We start from the raw sequence: 15,984 nt of genomic DNA, 5'->3' as shown, positions 1-15,984 counted from the left end.
ATGGAAGGGACGACCTACTTTTATAATGGTCTTACCGCCATGATTCGTGTGAAACATTTCTTAACTGAGTTGGAGGATTCCATAAAAGGATTGGCCAAAACTAAAGTCCAAGTGGGAGAATGTAATATTCCTTTTTTGTTGTGGCCTTTATATCACATTTACGGTGTTTGCTATGTTTATTATTTTTTAATAAACATATACGGTATTATGATTATTTCTATTAATTTAGATTACCGTAAATATGGAATCGGTATTATGGTTATTTCTATTAATTTAGATTACCGTAAATATGGAATCGGTTAATTGATTTTAAAAATCAATTAACAATATTGTTTCCTTGATGGAAGGAAACAATACGGAGTTTACCATTTGAGGGTCCCTAACCTAGCCTATAAATAGAGTGCCTGTGTACACCATCAGTACAGCAATCAAGCAATAGGCATAGGTTAGAAGACACCTCATAATTTTGTTTTTAGAAGTTCTAGAGGAGTGCTTGAGCAACAATGGCCGGAGGTATGCCTAAAACTATTCTATTTAATTTTCCGCTGCACATGTTAGGTTAAAGAAATAATTGTTATTTAATTATTTCTAACATAAAGTTCTTGCAACATCAATCCAACCCATGCTTTCTATGAAACCTAGCCCTGATACCAATTTTTGGGAATATTGTAATGTCCAAGAAAATATTTAATGGATTTATTAGGATTAAATAAAAATAAGTCTATTTGGTGTGGTAAGTGTTTTATTTTTATCTTATGGACTTGTAAATGGTAAACATGAAAAGAAAATATAATTGATATTTTTAAGGTCCAAACAAATAATGGATAAAAGAGATAATAAATAAATAAAATAATTAAGTAAAAGAAATATTAAGTAATAAAAGAAAGAAATGTTGTCGACCATTAAAAGAAAGGTTATTGAGTGGAAAAGTCAAACAAAGAAATAATGAAATAAAGGATAAGAGACAAACAAATCAGATGGAGAAAAAAAAGTTAATAAAATGAAATAAATTAAATAAAGTAATATATATGTATTGGCACATGGGGCGCAGACCTGCGCCCCACGTCCAAAAAAAAAATATCAAGTGAAGGGCTTAGCCCTTCACTCAAATGGCCAGGTGGCCATTTTAATTAAATGGCCGAGTGTCTCTTTAATAAAAGAGGCAGTGAGTCTTCGTTCAAATTTTTAGAGCCACAGAGAGTTCTTTTTCAGTTTTCTTCTTTTAGATTTTCATAGAAATATTACGATATACGAAGATCCAACGGTCCAATCTTAGATCCGATTTCGGCAACGCAATCTTTAAAGCCCGATCTACATTTTGACCGAACGTTTTGAGGTAAATCACTAAATTCGCATTTTTGGAGATTTTTATAAATCTTGTAGAAATTAGTTTAACTTGGCGTTTTCTCTAGATTTTGTGTGGTTTGGAGTTGTTAGGAGCTTCCCGAGCATCGGGTCTTGGTGTGGTGAATTTTTGGTAAGTTTTCCATGGACTTTAGTTTTTGGGTATTTTGTTAAAATGTTATTTATTGTGGTTAACCCTAAGTAATGCTTATGGGTTAGCAATATTGGGTTTAATAAAGTAATTAGAAATTATGGATTAATATTTAGGAATGTTAGGTATATATGGGTTAGGTCCTAATGCTAGTAGTTTGCATAAGTTGGAGATTTTAATTGTAAACCTAGGAATAATTCTATTTATAGGTTTAGTTAATTAATGGGTAGTAATGTAAACCCTTAAATTTTGTGGGTAACATAGTAGTGTGGCTTTTGAGCGATTCAAAAGCTACCTAATGGTAATATTAGTTAGAATGCTAACTAATTCAATGTCTTGTATTTTTAGCGGCACGTTACGGTTGAGCTTAGAGTCGTTTGGATATTGGGAGTACAAGCAATCTGAGGTGGGTATTCCACTCACTGAGAAAATATATATTTTTATATGTATTGGATTGATAAAAATATATATATTGTTTATGAAACCGAACCAACTTTATGATGAAATGTATATGCTTTGAGATGATTTGTTTAGTTTCGATTATGTTTAAACTATATCAATGATGTTAAAGAGATAGTGTATGAGTGAAAAGTATTGAATAGATTTAAAGTGTTAAGTTCTGCGGTTGAGATTTAAATTATGCAAAATTGTTTGAGAACATGTCATGTTGAAACTGCGTAGATTTGATAAAGAAACTAATTTTTGAATGATTTCAAAGTGTTGGATTAAATGCTGGATTTGTTTAGTTTTGAGAGGACGTGATTTAACAACTGCATGATTTGAGCATGATATAGTAGTGAAATATATACTGGTCAAGCACGGAACATTGAGCATGTAGTATAGAGCATACATCAACAGTAGTACAGCAGTAAAGGAACAGGATACACAGTAAAACAACAGTTATCAGCATCGTGGGGGACCGAAGCCCCAGTAGACCCAGTCATGCATATCATGTATAGCATTGTTTAATGAGTGATGTTTTTATGTTATGAGTAGATTTTGCTAGACGTGTTGGTATGCATAAGTGTCTTAAATGAAAAGCGCTTATGTATATTTCTATCGGATAGTCATGTGTTAAGGTCATACATTGAACTTGAAAGTACATGGATACATGACTGCCCGAGTGCGAGTAATGGCATGTCTATGAGTAATGGCATGTCTATGAGTAGAAAGGTTGACTGTTCTTGTTCTCCAGGAAAGACGTGTTAGCATGATTGAGATTAGCTCTAGTGCACTCATGATCTACTGGCGTCAAGGCACGAAGCTGAAATACGATTAGAGATGGTGTTGCGAGTATTTTGTTGACGGATGTTGTCCTAGTACGGAAGAGTAAGATGCCATGTTCTTTGCTTAAGACTTATGTGTATACGTGATATCTGTGATTGAGTGATCGTGTGCACATATGTCCAAGCGACCGGTGAAAGGTATTATTATAGAGGAGTCTATATGTAGAATCTTCCAAGCGGTAGATTGGAACTTCTACATATGTTCACAGCTATATAGTATGTTTTAAATGTTTTCTAAATAGTCGGTGTTTGCTGCATTAGCTGTTGGTAAATGGTGGCTAATATAGTGCTCGCACGACTAAAAATAAATGAGGTTGGTTCTTTGTGAAAACTCAGTTAGTCTTATACCACTGAGGTCTTAGTATGAGGTATACTAAGGCGGTGAACTCATTCTTTCACCTATGCGGATGTGGATACCACCACAACCGTGTAGATGATGTTTCTTTGGCTGCAGGTACTTCGGTATAGTCGATGGGTCGGTAGCAGTGTGCTTGGGATATTATGACTGAAGCTCGCCGCGACAGTTGTAATTGTCGGACCACGGGTTGTCCACTATTTTATAGGTTTGGTATGGCTTGTGACGTTTGTGTCACTTATTCTTTGTTAAGCCATTATTGTTATAGTGTTAATAAGACTCAAACAGATAGATGTTAAATGGCTCTTTGTTGTAATTAACTTGTGATAGATGTATAAGTTGTAATTTCCGCTATTCAGATTTATGTTTTCCGCTGCATAGATAGATGTATGTTATACTCTGATTATCAGGTACATGTTATGGGGCATGTGCCATATGTTGGCTGAGCGACACGTAGTCGTGCCACTGCGATGACTCGTTTTATGTTTGTATAAAAAAAAAAAAAAAAAAAAAAAAAAAACGGGTCGTCACAAATATAATATAAAGTTATAGCAAAAACCATTCTAAGAAAAACTTCATGAAAACATAGCATCATATTATAGAAAATAAAAGTTTTCAAGGGAAGCGTACTCACATATATAGCATAAGTCAACTACTCTAAGAGAAAAGTGGCTTATTTGAGATATTTTTCTCCAATCTCAATTCACGCGTGTATTTAGGGTTTTGAAACTTCTAAAATTTCTCCTCAATTCTTATTAAGAGACCAAAAGTGTGGGCATTAATGCCTACACGAGCTCCCTTTAATTAAATAGATTCATGTCTCCTAGTTGAGGTAGTATTAAGTTCCCTTGTCAAAATAGGGCCTTTGTTCAAAGTTTCATTAATAGGGCCTTTTGAAGAGGAATACTTCTCAACTAAGATTTCAGCAGCAAAAACAAAACAACCAGCCAAAACCAGCTATAGTAGCATCAACACCAACTTCTTCTTTACATATTAGAAGTGCTTACTTATGTCCATGATTGATTGCTTCCTTGTTTATTAATTTCACAATCTGAGTCAGATTAATGACAAAACATGCGCACAAAACAAAATAAATAAAAAACCGACCTATGATTACATGAATATATATGGACACAGTTGGTGTTAGAGACATGACAGAAACAGCAGGACTAAAATGGGTTCGTCTAGTGTTATATCTTTAAGAAACAGCAGGACTAAAATGGGTTCGGGTGGTGGGAAGTCTATTTCTAGGTAGGCATCTTCTATTTTTTTTTTTTTTTTAATTATTAGCCATTCAACTCAATATCTACTAGTGTTGGTAAAATAATTGGCTTGAAATGAGAACTTTCTAATCATCAAAACTACCCACCCGCTTTCCACATACCCAACATAAATGAAGAGAGAAATGGGTTTACTACTGTGAAAGACCAAATACACGAAAGTAACGTTTCAATTATATTGAATACCAACATTCGAAAACAGGATGTAGCAGTTATTTAGAACTATTACTATTATTTCAATGAAAGAATGGAAGAAAGAAATGAACAAGAAAGGAAAGAATGAGAATGAAGAAGAATTCTAGATTGTATTGACTGGGCGACCTTCGAGAGCGCCAATCTCCAGCTTATTCGAGATAACCAATCTCCTTAGTTCAACAGAACTTTACAATTGTCCAAATGTAATTCTACAACTCAACTCTGTTCAATATATTGCTATTGAACGCCTAACTGACGAACAGAATCAAAACTCACACAATACAAAGTAAAACGACATTACAATGAAACAAATCTTATGCACGTGCAACACCAAACTACCAACTTCCAACTGGAATCCACCTTATGCACTGCATACTCCAAGACTATCACGTTCTTCTCTAAATTTCCAACAGCTCACTTCCATGCGTGTAACATTACTTCCCCCATTTTAAAACACCTTGCCCACAAGGTGTGGAAATGCGTCTTTCAAATGATGAAACTCTTCCTAGGTGGCCTCCTCTGGAGTCTGTCCTTCCCCAACGAATAAGAAGCTCAACACAAGCTCGGTTATTCTTTGGCTTGATGCGACGATCAAGGACCTCAATAGGCTATGGCTGTAAGACACCTTCAGAATTAACTGGTGGCAATGTGGGAATCATAGAAGAAGAAGAACCCAGTTTAGCTTTGAGTTGAGATACATGGAATACCGGATGAATCTGGGCTTCTGCAGGTAAATCTAGCTCATAGGCAACTTTCCCCACCCTGCGAAGAACAGAAAATGGCCCATAAAAGCGAGGAGGGAGTTTAAGTGCTCTCTGAACTGCAATAGTTGACTGTTTATAAGGTTGCAGCCTAAGGTAGACCAGCTGACCTACATCAAAACTTCTTTCGCTCCTTTTCAAATCAACATAACGTTTCACATGTTGCTGTGCCTGTTGGAGGTTCTGTTGAAGGAGAATAAGGATCTGCTGGCGTGTTCGAAGTTCCACATCCACTACTTCACCCCTTGTAGTACAGGGTGGGGGTACTCCATACACAGCCTCATAAGGAGTCATCCTAATTAAGGCGTGCCAACTGGTATTGTACCGGTATTCTGCCCATGGTAGCCAATTAGACCACTGCTTCGGTCGATCCTAAGTAGAACATGTCAAGTAATTTTCCAAAGCTTTGTTTACAATCTCTGTTTGACCATCTGTTTGTGAATGATAACTAGAGCTTACATTAAGAGAAGTCACCTGCAATTTGAAAAACTCTCTCCAAAAGATACTAGTGAGCAAAGGATCTCTATCAAAGACAATTGAACTTGGCCTCCCATGCAACTTAAAAATCTGAGCCACAAAAACCCTAGCCATTGTGACTGCAGTATAGGGATGAGAAAGAGCAATGAAATGAGCATACTTGGATAATCGATTGACTACTACCATGATAACAAAATGGCCCTGAGAAAAGGGAAATCCCTCTACAAAATCCATTGAAATTTCAGACCAAATCCAAGTTGGAAGTGGCTGTAGTAAACCGGCAGGGGAGACATTCCCTTTTTATTCCTTTGGCAGACTTCACAGCCTCGAATGAAATGTCTCAAATCACTTCTCATGCTCTTCCAATAAAAATCTTTCTTTGCTTTCTGAAATGTTTTATCATAGCCAGAGTGACCAGCCATTGAATCATTATGAACAAAAGAAAGGACCTTTTGTTTAAGCTGGGGAGATTGGCCAAGTATAATTCTGTTTTTGTAAAGTAGAATTCTATCCCGGCATGAATACTTGCGAGACTGGCCAAGTATAATTCTATTCTGCCACTGAACAAACAAAGGTTGCAATTCAGGATCCACAGCATATAGATTCTGCAATTCCTCCACCCACTCAGCCCTTGGAATCGATAGAAAGGATAGAATCATTTCATTATCAGCATCCCATTCCTCCTTTCTGGACAAGGCATAATCTACTCTATTTTCAACTCCCTTCTTATATTCCACACTGAAATCATATCCCAGCAACTTCGTAAGCCACTTTTGCTGGAAAGGAGTGCCAACCTTTTGTTCCAAAAGGAACTTTAGACGTTGTTGCTCAATTTGTACGACAAAGGATTGCTCTAATAAGTAAGGACTCCATTTTTGAATGGCCATAGCTAAGACAAAAAGTTCATTTTCGTAGGTTGACATGTTCAAGGCTTTACCCTTAAGGGCTTTGCTGAGGTAAGCAATCGGCCTTCTCTCCTGCATCAACACTGCACCAATTCCCAACCCACTTGCGTCACACTCAATAACAAATGGTTGAAAGAAGTTAGGAAAGGCCAAAAAAGGTGCTTGACATACGGCTGTCTTGAGTAATTGAAAAGCCTCCTTAGCCACGGCTGTCCAAGAAAATGCATTCTTTTTCAACATTGACATTAATGGAGCAGCAATGGAACCATATGCTCTAATAAATTTCCGATAGTACCCTGTAAGGCCCAAAAAACCTCTCAAAGACTTGATACTTTTCAGAAAAGGCCAATATGATATTGCTTTAATCTTCTCAGGATCAGCACAAACTCCTTGTGCGTAAACAATATGGCCTAGATAATCCACTTCTGCCACTCCAAATCGGGCACTTGGACATCTTGGCATAAAGCTGATGCTATCTCAGCAGCTCCAAAGTAAGCTTTAAATGGCCTAAATGAGCTTCAAAGTCCTTACTATAAACTAGTACGTCATCAAAACATACTAGTATGAATTTCCTAAGGTAAGGATTGAAAATATGGTTCATTAAACTCTGAAATGTTGATGAGGCATTGGTGAGGCCAAAAGGCATCACCAAGAACTCATTATGCCCTTCGTGAGTTCTAAATGCCGTCTTAGGGATATCCTTATCAACTACCCGGATTTGGCGGTATCCAGATCTTAAATCCAACTTAGAGAATATTTTAGCTCCCCAAAGTTCATCAAGTAATTCATCTACAATAGGAATAGGAAATTTGTCTTTGATTGTTACCTTATTGAGGGCCCTGTAGTCCATGCACATACGCCACGTGCTCTCCGTCTTTCTCACCAACAAAACAGGAGAAGAAAATGGGCTATGACTTGGGCAAATTACTTCGAACTTCAAAAGATCTTTAACAATCTTTTCTATTTCCTCTTTTTGATAAAAATGGTACTTATAAGTTCGGACTGACACTGGAGACACTCCCTCTTGCAAAGGAATAGCATGATCATGGAAGCAATTCGGAGGTAATCCTTTAGGCTCTTGAAAAGTATGTTTAAACTGCTTCAGCATTTCCTGCAATGGCCCTTACAGCTGAGAAGTAGTGGCTGCCTTCTGTGCTATAGTAGACCCCAAATGCAACCAAACCCCTTTACTCTCAGCCTTAGAGAGTTTAATAGAAGGACCCTGCCGAATACCTTGCAACTCCATTGGCTTCCCCAAATAAGAAAAGTGCATTTACAACTTCTCAAAATCCTATAGGATTGGACCTAGGGTCTGAAGCCACTACACACCCAACACTACATCACACCCTGCCAAAGGTAGAATGTAAAAGTTTGAGGTAAATGAGAATTCTTGGAGCTTGAGACTAACTTGATGACATCTTCCTGGACTAGGTACCAACTGACCATTAGCCACCTGAACCTCCACTCCTTTATGAACCATCGGTTGAAGTCCCAACAAAGTGACAATCTTCAAATCCAAAAAATTATGAGTGCTACCTGAATCAATCAGGGCAGTCACTTTTTGATACTTCAAAATGCCTATTAACCTAATAGTTTTGGGACTAGGTGAACAAATAATGGCATTGAGAGATATTTCGGGAAATTCTTCTGCAAAGAATCCTCCCGGGTCAACCTTTTTAGAGCTTAATTCCTGCACCCTATCTTCTGGAACCTCTCCCATGGTCTCTATCAAAAACAACTTAAGCACACTACAAATGTGGCCTCTAGACGACTTGGAGTCACAGGAGTAGCACAACCCTTTTCTTCTTCTTTCCTCCATCTAAGCTTGAGTTATCTTTTGCACTGGAACCAATGCTTGGTTCTGCTGTTGCCCTATAGTTCCTTTTACAGATTGCCCTACTAGAAATTGAGACTGAGTAGCCGACCTTTGTGGAGCAGCCATTGTCACTTACCCATAGACTGCTGCCCCCCAAAAGGAGCTGAGTGGAACTGAGACGAATTCCAACTATTTCTGCCAAACTTCATATTGGCTAAAATGGTTTCTTCTTGAATACGAGCCAAAGAATAAGCATCTATAAGGGTTTTTGGGTTAAACATTCTTACAGGCAATCTTATCTCCTCTTTTAATCCTCCAAGAAACATGATAAGTTTATGAAAATTCGGCAACCTATGAACCTTAATTGCTAAAGTATCAAATTGGGTTTTGCACTCTTCTAGTAACCCAACTTGTTTAAGATTGGTCAAGGTTTCCATGGGATCATCGTAAGATCCCTTGCCAAACCTAATGGTCAAGGCTCTCAAGAATCCATCCCAAGTAGACAACCCCCCAGTCGATTTTAATTCTTGAAACCAAATTATAGTTTTACCTTCCATGTAGAAAGAAGCAATAGAGAGCTTCTATTTGTCTGGTGTAGCATAGTAGTCAAAGAACTGCACCGCTTTGCAACTCCATGTTCCCGAATCCTCTCCATCAATGTGAGGAAATTCCAGCTTCACCGGCTTGGTGTGAATCCCATATCTGGAACTACTCCCTTCGTGAAAATAAGGGCCCGTCTCACCAAAACCTTCGCCATTATTGCCCTGAGGACACCCAGCTTCCTGCTGAGGCAGTGTCTGTCGCTGACTCGTACTCCACATTTCATGAAGCTTGGTATTGTTAGCATCAATCATACCCTGTACTTGCTGCAACAATTCTGAATGCCTTGCTGTCTATACCCTCACCAATTCCAACTGGAGGTGATCCATCCGTTGATCCATCAGATTTTTGATAAACTCCAATTTCTTCCAAATCTGTGCAACGTAGGCCATGTTAGCAGACCTCGTTTTCATAAGCGTGATCAAGATCAGTGGGCCCGGATACCACTTGTAGCAGTTATCTAAAACTGTTACCGTAATTTCAATGAAAGAATGGAAGAAAGAAATGAACAAGAAAGGAAAGAATGAGAATGAAGAAGAATTTTAGATTGTATTGTCTGGGCAACATTCGAGAGCGCCAATCTCCTCAGTTCAATAGAACTTTACAATTGTCCAAACGTAATTCTACAACTTAACTTTGTTCAATATATTGCTACTGAGCGCCTAACTGACAAACAGAATCAAAACGCTCACCTTACAAAGTAAAATGACATTACAATGAAACAACTCTTATGCACGTGCAATACCAAACTACCGACTTCCAACTGGAATCCACCTTATGCGCCGCATACTCCAAGACTGCCACGTTCTTCTCTAAACTTCCAACAGCTCACTTCCATGCATGTAACATAGGAGAAAGACGAACCAGACTTGACATTCAAATTTGATGAAAGATACAAAACAATAATCTAGTTGTGCCCTTTTTGTGCACATATCTATGTACAAATAAACCAGGTTTCATAGTGTGGATGATTTTAGGTTAATTAATAAGCATAATATTCAAAATCCACGAAATCCTCCTCCTAGGAGTATGCAAATTATCCGATTACTGACTACTGAAAACCCACCAAACCACCACTGAACTGCCTTCGACTGCCTACCGCCTACCGTATATTTTAAAATTTGAAAATCGGAATAAATTTGTTTTTCTATATAATAGTCGGTCGGTAATCGATGAAAATATGATTTTGGTCGGTTGCCTACTGACTTTACTAGAGTACCATGAAGCAGTGTAAAGGCATAAAGCCAATGCTTCACGGTGAAACTACAGCCTTAGACACTTGGATTCGCTTCAACAAATGGATTACAGCTAGGGCTGGCAATTTTGACACGACCCGACAACCCGACACAAACACGACACGAAATTAACAGGTTTGGGTCTACTTATAACGGGTTTGGGTCATAAACGGGTAGACCAGTTTAACTTAGTCTAGCGGGTCGGGTGGCGGGTCACCCGTGGGTGACCCGCCAGACATGATTAACCACATTTTTATTTATTTATTTTTTTTTTGGAAAATTAGATTCAGGCTGAATGGGCTTATATTCTTATAAGTTATAAGTTATAAGTAATAAGTTATACTGTTATATTGTTATAGGCTTATAGCTTATTAGTAATTTAGTTATTCAAAAAAAAAATAAAGTAATTTAGTTATTTAAATTATATTATTTTAGTAATTCTGATTTTGATTGTCTGATTTTATCATTTTATGTTTTAACTTTTAAGTTTTAATCATAAAACAAATGTTCAAAAATCACAAAACAGTGAAAACTGAAAAGAGTCGAAAACAAAAGTTCAAAAAACAAATTTCATAAGACAACTAAAGGGTAAAGGCGTAAAGCTATCAATTGAAAAGTGAAAAGTGAAAACCCTAACCTTTTCCACAATTCCAAACTTCCACGGTCTTCCACAGTTCCACTTCCACGGTTCCACTGCCCTTCAGTGAATCAACAGTTCAGCACTTCAGCCCCTTCTCTTCTTCTTTCATCTGATCACTAAATCACCTAATCATCAGTTCAAGCTGTTCAGCCCCTCTCTGACTCTCTCCAAGAGTCCAACAAATTTCCAAGTCCAAGCAAGTTAAGCAACGTCTCTCTCCACTGGCTGACAAAATCCATCACGGTAAGAGTCCAAAATTTGTTCAAATTTCAAACAAATTTCAAATTTTCATCAAATCTATCACCGGCAAGTCTAAGATTTTCTCTGTGGTTTCAGAGCATGACTTTTGTGGGTTGTGGGTTTCGGTCCTTCGGAGCAAGATTTTTATTTGTTACTCTTTGAGTCTTTGCTATGGCCTATGGGGTTGTGGACCGTCGATGCTCTCTCTCTTAGTCTCTCTAGTCTCTGATCTCCGGCTCTCCGCTCATTGCCAACTGCCGACGGCCAACGCTCGACTCTTGTTGCTGACTGCCAACACTCTCCCCATCTCTCTGCCGCTCTCTCTCTCTCTTTTCCACCAATGTCGCATCCCGTACCGCCGGTATGTTAATAGTTAATTTACATTTTTAGAGCATTTTGATTTGTTTCGGGAAATGGATTGTCATCTCAGATTCCCAGCAGTGTTCTTATTTGTTAGTGTGAAACTGTGAATATAGGCCCCCTCACTGCCTTTTCCAAATACAAGGGGATCTCTTTTTCTTTTCTTTTCTTTTTTCTTCTCTTCTTCGGAGTTCAAAAAGGCAAAATTGCTTGTATTAACTGATTAGGAGTCAAGTAATTCAATTGTAAGGAAAAAAACATGTCGCAAAATGGAACAAAAAAAATTAAGATATTATGATCAAATTTACACTTCCTCCTAGATAGATTATATGCGTTGATTGGAAATTATATGATTATTTCATTTCATGTTAGAGGTTATGTGGTTACTAGTTAGTAGTGAAATAAAAATGATAAACTGATTTTGCTTGGATTAACTGATTTTGCTACCGAAGCATTGTCGTTGCTGAGAATTTAAAATAGTTGTTCCAATGAACAGAGAACCTGTTCCCATGTGATAAATATTTTTTATAAATGGGACCAATTAAGAACAAGTGAACAACACTATGATTGAAAAGACTCAATGACAAATAATTTGAAATAAATGACAAATATTTTCATAATGCTTGTGAATTTGTGATGATTTTTATTTTAGTTTTAATTGTGATTGATAATTTGGACAGAAATTAAATGTTTGTGAATCTGTGATGATTTTTATTTTAGTTTCAATTGTGATTGATAGTGTCAATCTGAAAACCGCTTATGAATGCTTGTTGCCACTTGTCACTAAAAGACTAATTAAAATAGAGTTAGTACACATTTGACAGGAAGGAATTCAGGGGATAGGGCACCAAGTTTAAAGATGTGGATAATGACTGCTGAATTTGATACAGTTTGCAAATGGTTTTGCAAGTTGTAGAATCAGAATAATTAATCGAGGACTGATTGATAGAGAGAATGGATTGTTTAATTACAATTTGGTTACAAGTATAAAGTTTCTTTTTTAATCCAATTAAGTTTAGCTTCATACAGAATCTTAAACATTATTGAGCCAAATGAATTTTACTTTGCAAAAGCTGCTGCTCCCCAAAAGGAAACAAGGTGAAGTAAAAGATATTCTATTAAAAAAGTATTCACAAGAAAAAAAAATAAAAAAATGACAAAACAGCCTACCTCAGGTGGCGTCCAACCACACCACTACAGTGACACTCATGCTATAATGTAATCCAAAATGACCACAATCTCACAAAGCGAGGTCTTAATTGTTACTAAAACTTTACAGTATGATCCCTTGAAGATTAGTTTGGACAGAAGTTAAATAATTAACGCATGTTTAAATACTTGAGATATTTTCTTAGTTCTTACCATTTGAACAGTCTTTAGCATTTTCATGTTTAAATATGAGTTTTAGATTAGATTTGTGGCTTTATCCATTTTGATTATTTGTAGAATGTTGTGAGGAGGACATGTTCTAAGAGATACACTTCTAAGAATTCTAAGAACTTGGGATCATAGTTCTGCAATCAATGTGCTTGTAACATATAAGCAATTCTAAAAATATGAATTTGGGTTAGCACTCTAGTTTAAGTTGGTTTATGACAAGTACAAATTTTAAAAAGTAGGCTCTTTATAAGTTATTTTTGTTTCAACTTGAAAGGAACCTTTTTTTTTTGGAAATGATTGTCACTGTTGAAGTGAGTGCCTACATTTGAATATCTTCTTTCTATTGCTATACTGAGTTTGGGATTCTTGTTTCCATTGTCTTGTAAATTGTAATTAAGTACATCTTGTTTTCCACTTCTCCCCCCTTTATTTTAACAGCCTATATGTTAATCTCAGTTTGGTTAAAATGGTACTTTTTTTCTTTTTCTTTTTTCTTCATTCTAATTGACTAATGATATGTCATATGTGTGTAGGTGATTAATGAAGATTCGGTTATATTCGATGACGATGTGGTTGAAATAGATGCAAGGGAGGATCCTTCGATTCCTTCTATTCATACAAATCCGATAACGACAAAAAATGTCCCGAAGAAGCGTAGGAAGACCTCAACTGTTTGGACACATTTTGATGAAGTTCCTTCTACAGATCCAAATGACACAAGAATATAGGCAAAATGCAAGTTCTGTGACCATAAGTATATAGCTAACAGTTCACATGGAACTGGAAATCTCCAGAAGCATATGAAGGTTTGTGGAGGGAAAATTGATCATGATATTCAGCAGATGCTCCTATCTAGAGATCAAGGAACTCTGTCTGTAAGTGGCTCAAAATTTTGTCCTAAAAAATATAGAGAACTGTTGGTTGGTACAATTATAAAGCATGACTTGCCTTTCTCATATGTTGAATATGATGGTGTAAGAGAAGTGCATAGATACTTGCGTAGTGATGTACCATTTATTTGTAGAAATACTACCAAGGCTGATTTGATTAAGATGCATATGTTGGAGAAACAAAAGGTTAAATCTTTGTTAAATGTTTGTCAAGGGAGGATTAGTTTGACATCAGATTTGTGAACTTCTTTGACAACCGATGGGTATATTTGCCTCACTGCACATTTTATTGATAAGAATTGGGCATTATCTAAAAGGGTGTTAAACTTTTCATTTATGCCCCCACCACATAATGGTGTATCTTTGGCTGAAAAGATATGTAGTTTGCTAGAAGAGTGGGGGATTGATAAAAAGGTTTTTTCTATAACATTAGATAATGCTTCTGCAAATGATTTATGTGTTGTGAATCTCAAACCCAAATTAAACATGAAGAAAGCCCTTCCTTGTGATGGTGAGTTGTTTCATATGCGTTGTTGTGCCCATATTCTTAACTTGATTGTGCAAGATGGATTGAAAGAGATTACTGGTACTATCCAAAAGATTCGAGATAGTGTTAAGATTTTAGAGGATCACAAATGAGAAAACAAAGTTTTCTTCAAGCTGTCAATCAAATGTCATTGGATAGTAATAAGGGATTAAAACAAGATGTGCCAACTAGATGGAATTTGACATATCTTATGCTTGAGAGTGCAATTCATTATAGGCGTGCTTTTGCTTATTTGGAGATGATTGACAAAAATTATATGTTTTGTCCTAATGCACTTGAGTGGGAAAAAGTGATTGATATTAGTAGTTTCTTGGGATGCTTTTATCGTGCTACATGTGTTTTTTCTAGTACCAAATATCCCACAGCCAATCTATATTTTCCCGTGGTAGCATTGATTTATGTGAATTTGAAGCAAGAGCTTGTGAGTGAAAATGGATATAAGAGATTAATGGCAGGTCAAATGATCTCTAAATTTGAGAAATATTGGTCAGAATTCAGTTTAGTGTTGGCCATTGCAGTTGTTTTAGATCCTCGTTACAAGCTGCGCCTTGTAAAGTACTACTATACTAAGATTTATGGAGCTGAATCTCAAGAGTATGAGAATGTGACTAAAATGTTAACCAAACTTTTTATGGAGTATAGTGTGGCTAGTGCTCCTGCAACTTCAAGCTCCACAGTTGTTCAACCTCAAGAAGGCTCAGATTGGGAAAAGGTAAATAATATCACAAGTTTCTTACTTTCTTAGCTTGTTAGTAAGTAGTAACTTAGTATATATACTCATAATCACTTATTAATTTTATGTTTATGTTATCTCTTTTTATGTAGGATTTTCTAGCATTTGATGGAGTCGATCCTGATGCACAAAAGACTCAATTGGAACTTTATTTGGATGAACCCAAGCATTTGGATAAGAGTACGACATTTGACATCCTTTCATTTTGGAAAGGAAATGAATTTCGTTATCCTGAAGTAGCTGCCATGGCTCGTGATGTTTTGAGTATTCCTATTTCTACTGTTGCTTCAGAATCCACTTTTAGTATTGGTGGACGTGTGATTGATCAGTATAGGAGTTCACTCAAGCCTGATATTGTTGAGGCATTGGTTTGCACTAGAGATTGGTTATATGGAGAGCAAGGTAATGTTAGTTATTTGCATATTTAATTTCTTCATTTACTTGTATTTTTTTATCTTACTTTAATGACATTAATTTCTTTTATCTTTTGATATAGAACAAACTTCAATGAGTGTGGATAACGAAGAAGAGGATGTGTTGACATTGGATAGTAGCAGTTCTTGTGAGATCCCATGTTCTTTCTTTTGTTCTTATGTTATTGTTTGTGTTTTAGCATTTGAGGTAGAATGGCCAAACTTTTTCACATCCCAATGTAATTATTTTGTTTTTTTCCTTTAGGTATTGGAGTTGAATGACAAAGATGGACATGACAAACTAACTTGCGTTGGACCCAATCTGATGGACAATGAACATATTCATTCAAGGGATCAAGACTCAAGAGTGGACAAT

The 15,984-nt window shown here is 36.6% G+C and overlaps 1 long non-coding RNA gene across 1 annotated transcript; it reads left to right on the top strand.

The window, feature by feature from the left end:
* Window positions 1-1,082: 1,082 nt before the first annotated feature.
* LOC133882162 (uncharacterized) lies at window positions 1,083-3,514 on the top strand. Its single transcript, XR_009902631.1, has 4 exons — window positions 1,083-1,336; window positions 1,413-1,477; window positions 1,844-1,901; window positions 3,215-3,514. It is a non-coding gene; the product is annotated as an uncharacterized LOC133882162 (long non-coding RNA).
* The last annotated feature ends 12,470 nt before the right edge of the window (window positions 3,515-15,984 follow it).

The sequence above is a fragment of the Alnus glutinosa genome, chromosome 11 (assembly GCF_958979055.1).
Source record: "Alnus glutinosa chromosome 11, dhAlnGlut1.1, whole genome shotgun sequence".
NCBI lineage: Eukaryota > Viridiplantae > Streptophyta > Magnoliopsida > Fagales > Betulaceae > Alnus > Alnus glutinosa.
This window is presented reverse-complemented; position numbering and strand designations above follow the sequence as displayed.